The 8,113-nt window shown below is 44.5% G+C and overlaps 1 long non-coding RNA gene across 1 annotated transcript; it reads right to left on the bottom strand.

Moving 5' to 3' along the window:
- Window positions 1–4,517: 4,517 nt before the first annotated feature.
- LOC124692118 lies at window positions 4,518–7,727 on the bottom strand. Its single transcript, XR_006999337.1, has 3 exons — window positions 7,302–7,727; window positions 6,578–6,858; window positions 4,518–6,195 (listed from the first exon to the last, which is right to left on the bottom strand). It is a non-coding gene; the product is annotated as an uncharacterized LOC124692118 (long non-coding RNA).
- Window positions 7,728–8,113: the final 386 nt, after the last annotated feature.

Here is an 8,113-nt window from a genome sequence, read left to right as displayed (position 1 = left end):
GGTAGAGGTAAGACCCTGGTGGCTGGACCCATAGAGAAAAACATGGCGGACAGAGAGGCCGCGACATCTCCATAGGTGGGGATTTCTTGATGCTCTAAAAAAACACGGGGGGATTTCTCTTGCTTTTTCATCATTGGAGTGGAAGATATCCGTGAAGGTTTTGTTTAATCTCATTCATGTTTCAGATCCGTTTTGGTAGATGCAAACTCTATTTTTTCCATGTGATTCTTGTGCAATCTGTTCATCAACGAGCTTTGCAAGGCTGATGTGTTTTCTTCACTACGTGTACTGAGATTCATTTTAAGAGCCGGTGCTGATCGCAAGTGCTATGTCTGTGTCGTAGAATCAGCTAAGACCCATCGCACAAGGTGCGTTGCACGAGACATCGGCGAACGCCTACGACCTGATCACCTGAATTTCTTGTAACGTTCATGTTCATCAGCAAAATTAGTGGAACAACACAAAGATGCAGCTACATATCCACAAGCTACTCCGTTCCACTCATCTTGGGGATTTTTTTTTTTTTTGCAAGAAGCATGTTCAAGTTCAGTAGTAATAATAATCAGTACCTTGTCAGTTCTCAACAGTACTGCTGCTCCGTACTATAAAAAATTCAAAACATTGGTTGATTCCACAACGCGCAAAATAGAGGCGCATTGCCCATCAGCTATGGGTTGATGTAATGCTTGATCTAAATGATCAAAATGCAAAGAAGTATTCATGCTTTTCTGTTGGAAATCAAAGAAACAAAATATAATGTAAATAAGTTAGCTGGATGGAACTTTTATTACTCCTCATTTGAGTGACAATAATAATATGCATAAAACCGAGTTTTTCTTTCTATGAAACGCGACACCAAACTCAAGAGGTTACATTGTGCCGGAGTCGTCTATCCATGAGAGGATTACCGACACATAAGACACGGAGACGGCCATGATCCCTCGTGCGACGGTGGTGTGTGCTGAGAGTGGTAGTTCCTTCTACCTACACCTGCCGCTTCGACGAAGGGGATGGGGAGGAACCCTGGCACCTCGATCATGGCGTGACCATATTAGGTTATTATTTTGAGGAGGCGTTTGTTTGATGGTGTAGACAGCCCCGCCACAAACTTCATAGGCTTTACTCGCGTCTCTTGTCGTGTCCGTGGAGATGAGAAGCTTAGAGAATTCTTTTCTAGCTGGTTTTTTAGTTTTTTTTAGATTGCCCGAGATTATGTGCTTGGATGCTGAGCCGAAGGGGACACATCACTTTGGCTTTATGTTCTCTAGCCCCATTTCTACCACACACACACACACTCATATCCTTTATTGGGCGCAGCGCCTTCTTAATTTTCGTTGAAATTACAACATTTGCCACCGGTAAGTCAAAGAAAACGCTTCAGAAGTCCGTCTCCGTATGACCCTGTCGATAGTCTGTCGCCTTTGATGGGCTGGGCCTGAATTTCTTCCGTTCGGCCGTCCTTTCTGGATCAGTCCACAATCGGTTTGTCAACGTAGGAAGTGGACCTCTCAATGGTCATCCATGAGTCCATAACGTATTCTCAAAAAAAAAAAAGTCCATAACGAGTACGTGCACAGAAGAACCACGTCCTGAAGAAGTATTTCGATCGACTCAAGCACGAAAAGGACACCTTTACGGACTCTGATCGATACAGCTGGGTAGATATAAGCCACCCTGCTTAGCTTCTATGGTTCTATCAATTGTGAAATCGTTCCGGTCGACATTGCGACTTGCGAGCAAGCGCAAGAACCGCCGGAATCGCGTGGCTAGATCCTCCAGAAACGCGGCGAGGTCCTCCGGCAAAGAGCGACGCAATCTTGGCATGGCGACACTGTCACGAGAGTTTTCCTCCAATCGGAGCCGATGAGTCCACATAACTGAGACAGAAAATCCAGACGAGCACAACCGTGGTTCCGAAATCCTTGCGCTCCCTGTCTCCACCATGCTAGATGTCTCCTAGATTCCGCGCTCGCCCTGCTGCCAACGATGACGATGGCAGCGGGAGGCGGGCTGTCACCGGAGCACGTCCTGCCAGGGACGGTGATGAGCACGCGGAGCAGAAAAGACACACGCGACCCGCCTAGGATGCCTGGCCAGCAAGCGCCCAAGGTGAGTGTTGTTCTCATGGCTGCAGCGTATTTGCGATTTCGCGTACGCCATCTGGCCGTGTCGTGGCTGGTTTAGGCTCTAGGGACTTGGTGCCATCAACGGAGTTGAGGCAAGAAAAAAAATAGCGCGCTATAACAAAATAGCGTCGGCTGAAAAATACGCTATTAGCATGAAATAGCGCGCTAATAGCACGCTATAGTGCCGAAATGATGTAGCGTGGGCTATCCAAAAACGCTATAGCGTGCTATTAGCGTTGAAATAGCGCGCTATTTTTTTCCATGAGTTGACCATATGTTAGTTTGGCGTGCTCTATCTGATCAGGCAGCTTCAACGGGTGGCTTTCTTTGGTTGACTGCACATATAAGCTTGTAGATGGTTACTGAATTTCATGGTGGCTCAAGTCTACAGTCTTTGTGGACCGGTAATAGGACAACTTCACTAATCATAATATATTAATGAGACTCCTGAAATAAAAGATAATTTCATAAGATTGAAGCAGTTGTATGCACACACCTATTAGTTATACTACTGTAGAAGAAACATGCAGTCCAAGTCAGGCTAGCATTTGCTAAAAGTGCTGATACGAAGCAATGCTACTTGATTTTCTCTGCCATGGATGAGTGGAACTTGGTATCCTGGAACGCAAGGATCTTGGGTTTTCTGAAGCACGAGAAACTTGCAAACACCTTAATTAGGATCTTTCAAACAGCTTATGTTGAAAGGGTTCAGTTTTGACATCATTGTATGGAATCTGATGATTAATGGGCTTGCACATCACTAAAACTTTGCCGATATATTATCATTTTTTAGTAATATGCGATTAGAAGGAGTCTCGGGTTTAAGTCTGAAAACGATGACAAGCATGCTATGTGCTTGTCCGGCTATGTTAGATATCCAACATGGGAGGGAGATATGTCAGCAAATTATTCAAAGAGCGCATGACTTTGAGGATGATGTTTTCCTCAGATAATAGTGATTAACATGTTTATGAGCTGTGGATGTGACATGTATTCCGGTAGAGTATTTGAGAAAAAATGGGTGTCAATTCGATTGATTCAGGTATGTCAAATGAAAAGATGTTTAGTCAGGGGAGGTACGTTTAGGGTGTGTTTGGTAGCCCGGGTCAACCGAGAATTACTATCTCTTCTCATACATGATGACCCTAACCAAGTTGAGCTAAGATGAGATGTTGTTTGGTAGCATATGTATGAGCTGAGATGAGATGTTATTTGGTAGCACATGTATGACATGAGATGGCAAGGATATCACTGCAATTGATTTAGCCCTAATTCAATATTTGAACTAAGTTAATACTATATCTAAATATAAAATACACACTTTATAAAATACACACTAATTCCATATTATATATAATTCACACAGATTTATTATTATGTATTTATACACAGTTACAAACAGGGACAATTTTTCAAAAAGGTCCTTGAAAAAACTATGTCAAAAGCAATCAGGTCCAAAATCGGATCTGGAGGAAGCCTTGCCGGCGGTCGGAGTCCCTGCCGGCGCGGCGTCGGGCCTGACGGCGCGAGGCGGCTCTGCTGGGCGACTCTTGCGGCGCGGCGTCGGCTCTAGCGGCGCGAGGCGGTTCCGCTGGGCGGCGCGAGGAGGCTCTTCTAGGTGTGAGCGATGCGACCTTGGCGGCGCGAGGTGGCTCTTCCGGCGGCGAGGTTCGACCTTGGCGGCGGGAGGCGCGACGGTGGCGTCCAGTGGAGGGGAGGCGCACGGGAGGAGCGGCGGCCAAGGGAGGCGCATCGGTTGGACAGAGAAGAAAATGCCATCTGTTTTTTCCGGGGGAGGGAGTCTGGGCCTCTGGGGGTGCGCGGGTGGCGAATTTGCGGGATGGACTCAGCTAGGCTGAGTTGTGAAGCTCGATTTGAGCTTCACAACCGGGCCTGGCTGAGGAGGCTTTTTCGTATGAGCTGAGATAGTTGAGATGGGTTGGCACGGGCTAACAAACACATGTTTCTCTAAAATTCTCTGTTGAGATGGGAGTTTCTGAGTTGCCCCGGGCTACCAAACACACCCTTAAGCAATGAAAACTTCAAATGAACTGATTGATCAGCAGGTACAGCTATCCCAACTCAGCTCCAACGTCGTCTAACCCGGCACCACCGCCGTGCCAACAAGAATTTATTTTATGCGTCTTTACGATCATAGATTTTTTTTCCGTTGCAACGCACGGACATGTTTCCTAGTATATCTTAAATGTGGTCATTAAGTTATTTAGAGGAACATACAATATCTAGCACTGAACCTCATATAAATTGACCTATAATATGTTTCAACACGTGTTAAAGACAGCTAAATGACAGTGCAGATTATCAGTAAAAATATCTATCGAAGGTAGTAGCATAGCTTTTTGAAAGAGCAATACAGAGACACTGGGAAGCTATCATACTCAAAGCATTTTTATTGGAACCTAAGAATTCATGAACATATGTATAGAGATGTTGCCATTGAAATCCACAATACGCGAAAGACTAACAGATCAACCCCATGGCACACAGGCCAGGTCAGCAATTGAGATCTCATCACATATCAAAGGGGGGGATGAAGAAGAAGTGGAGAAGTGATCGCTCACTGAGAAATCTTAAATGGGTCCATGATCATCTTACCTACCACCACAGCATGAACGCTACATATATTAGCCCTGCCAAGAATCAAACATCAGTATGTGGTTGTGCCAAATGAACAAAAAACAAAAGCCTAGTCTTGTACCAACTTGTTGAAGAAATGTGAAAGCAAATGAGTGCACCCTGTCATCCACCGGGACTTGAAACATGAGGTCCAGGGACTGAAATCACTTCTTAATGTATTTGTGTGTGATGTTTGGAAACTAACCATAATGTTTTCAACTGATCGAAGCGTTGAATGTTGCAGAATATCTTACTCTCTTGTCTTGGCAGTAATACGATACCGAAGATATCTGATTTCGCCCTGTACAGGTACATTCTAGAATATATAACTCTTGGGCTGATGGTTATCATCTTAGTCAAATAGCAATGTAAGAAGCAGTAGCGAGTCTTTCAGTTAACCTTGAAATCTTTAGACATTTTTTCAATATCTTGTAGGTACTGACCCACATAAGAGTAGCAGCCAAAAAACATGTCATGATACTAATCCTGATGGACTGGTTGTAATTGAATAAGCTAGGCTCGTTGGGCACAACATTTAACTAATTTTCTCAAACTATAATCAGTGAGCACCTCATTTGTTTAGGATGCAGAAATTGCACATAGTTTAGGTAGAGCTCTAGCAACTCCCCTCGCCCCCAAACATTCATCAAGTCATGGCCAAGTAAGATCAATCTAATCTTGATCTGTAGGATTCTTGTTTCATGTAGACCATGTGGCATCATTCAGCCTAGGATAAATGTGGTAAACAACTAATAGCTCTTATAATAATTAGCATCACTATAAGCTACAACTTACTGCTGGCTGCATCGTGTTGCTAAAAAAACAAAAAAATGGAGCATATAGGTTGAGCTGATCGCATGCATTTTATGCACAGGTGATAATGGTTCAACCAAGAAAGTAAATGTTCAGTTAGGAAGAAATGATGCAATTGTTCTGGCCTCGTCCTGCAACTACAGTCTGCAATGAAAATATGCCGCCTTGCTTGGTACGATGAAACGCGCAGTCTGCAATTACAGGTAAGCTAGAGAGCCACCTGGCAAGTTTAAGATTTATGCTTCCCCGTGAACACTGAAGAGTAAAGCTGGTTGGGTGCAGGTGATAATAGCCGAATCAAGATTCTGAATATTCAGTTAGCAGATTACGATGAAGACACTAAAAGGAGTAACATTGATAGGTAATTAAATGAGTGGATCAAACTAACTGCATGGACTTCATTTGTAGGTGAGCTGGATCAAGTATTCAAGTGTTCGAATGTCCGGAAAGCCGGAAAGCACCGGCTGGTCAATGACAAATGAATCCCAACGCATACCCATTTTGTGCTTGATCCTTGTTCTCCCAGATCCGCGAGACACACACAATAGCATTCAGTTGAGACCCTCGAGGTGAGAAATTTTTCACCGAGGTTGTTCGCATTGCTACTCTCTTAGACTCCCTGCAGCATAGCATTTTTAGTAAGTATTGTTAGACGCAGATAATGCTAGAAATTGCAGCTTGAGTGCAAAAAATGATTAGTAGACTGATTAGCCTAACATTCTAAATCAGTGCCCAGAAACTACTGTGAGACAAAGAGATAGATCCAAATTGAGAAAGAGGTGTAGGTAAAAATCAAGAAAATAGTAGAAAGTACAGCTTAACCTAAGAGAAAAGTTGGCGTGATTGTACGGAGACATCACATAGCTACGCATCGACAAATAAAAACATAGGTGAGCAAATTATACGTCCATAGGTACTTAATGCTACATCATGTCAAAAAATTTATAGTAGATGGTGGCACATAATCTTATAATATGCATCTTAGGTTAGAGGTAGCTCACCAAGTAGTTGTCAGGAGGGGGAGTCTCTGGGTCCTCCATTGGCATTAAAGCGGCATATCAAAGTCTTGACGTCCACAAATAGGAAATGCATGATTCAGTTAACCAAGAGGTTTCAGCGGATTATATGACTTCATTCGGGATCTAAAATTGTGAACACGATGTAGCAAACTGAGAGCCTGATCTGTAACCAGTGCTGGAAGTAACCCAATTGTCGTCACTGAAGGCATATAACTATGATTTATATCACTTCCTACTCAAATCATCTTGTGTAGAACTACAAACTGAACCATGAAGTGTATTAGAAAGATCAGGCAAAATCAAACATCGAAACATCATTTGGTGAAATGGTCCTAGCACTCCAGATTAAAGTAGAAAGTTTCTAATATTATTGGACATGAGGAATGACATATTCAAGGCAGTAAGATAAAAACTTTGGCGAAATGTCCATACCACATGAATGTGTAAGTAAAGGAACCAAGTAAAAACATCATTCAGCTATAATCATCAGACTTTCCACTGCACTATCCATGCCTAACAATAATTTTTTTATATGCTATCAAGAGAAGCATGACAATAGTATAATACGGACACAGCTAGTACGTACATTAACACATGTGTCATCCGTGCACTAAATATCAGTCAAACATGCATCCTTGCAAATAAGTTAGATCCTTATTCTGCACCAACACAAATTTCTGAATCTTAAAAGGGATGATGATTATACCTTACATTCCCAAACAATTTTCTTTACTTGTTTTCTCTGATCGAGAAGACTGGAGCAAGAGGGCTCCTTCCTTCCTGGTCGGGTCCGGCCAGAGCTGTGCAGGGGCACGTCGAGCACGACCCACCTCCATATCTCCGCCGGCGTTGCGATTTCCGAGCTCCCAAACGGCAGGCACCAAATGGCCTCCTCGCAGATCTCACCGAGATCTAGACATGTGTGGCCAGCAGGTATCCCCAAATCTCGACCGCGAAGGACCCTTGAGGTACATGGCGGGCAGGGAGATAGAGGAGAGCGCCGGCCTTGGGGAGGAAAATATCTCGAGCGGAGATGTGCGGCCGCCGGAGGAGGTGATCGGAAGTGAGGAGCGAGCCCATTGGTTGGTTGGAGAGAAGAGGAAAAGGGAGAGATTAACTGAGAGAGGAGAGGGCACGGGGCAGTTCTAGATAGGGGACATGCATATCCCATCCCCACGTTAAGGCCTTGTTTACTTGTCTGGTATTTTTCGGGTTGGTAGGGGAAAATACCGGCCCACGACTAGATCCCCAAAGTTTCCGAACGGCCCGTTTACTTCTCTGGTTTATTTGGGGAATTTTTCGGCCCATCCCGGATCTTCCCGATCTGATAAGCTTCACCCGCCGGTTTTCTCACCCACGAGGTCAACCCCGCGTATTCGGTCGTGGAAGGGAAGACGAGAGAAGGAGGCGACGGGACGGCGACGACAGGCGGCGATGGCGGCAGGGAAAGGAGACGGCGGCGAGGACTGAACGAGCAAACCGCAACGGCGACGACGACATCCTGCTCCGGCGACTGCT

This window comes from Lolium rigidum, chromosome 2 (assembly GCF_022539505.1).
Source record: "Lolium rigidum isolate FL_2022 chromosome 2, APGP_CSIRO_Lrig_0.1, whole genome shotgun sequence".
Classification (NCBI taxonomy): Eukaryota; Viridiplantae; Streptophyta; class Magnoliopsida; order Poales; family Poaceae; genus Lolium; species Lolium rigidum.
Note: the sequence above shows the minus strand (reverse complement) of the source record. Positions and strands in the feature narration are given on the sequence as shown.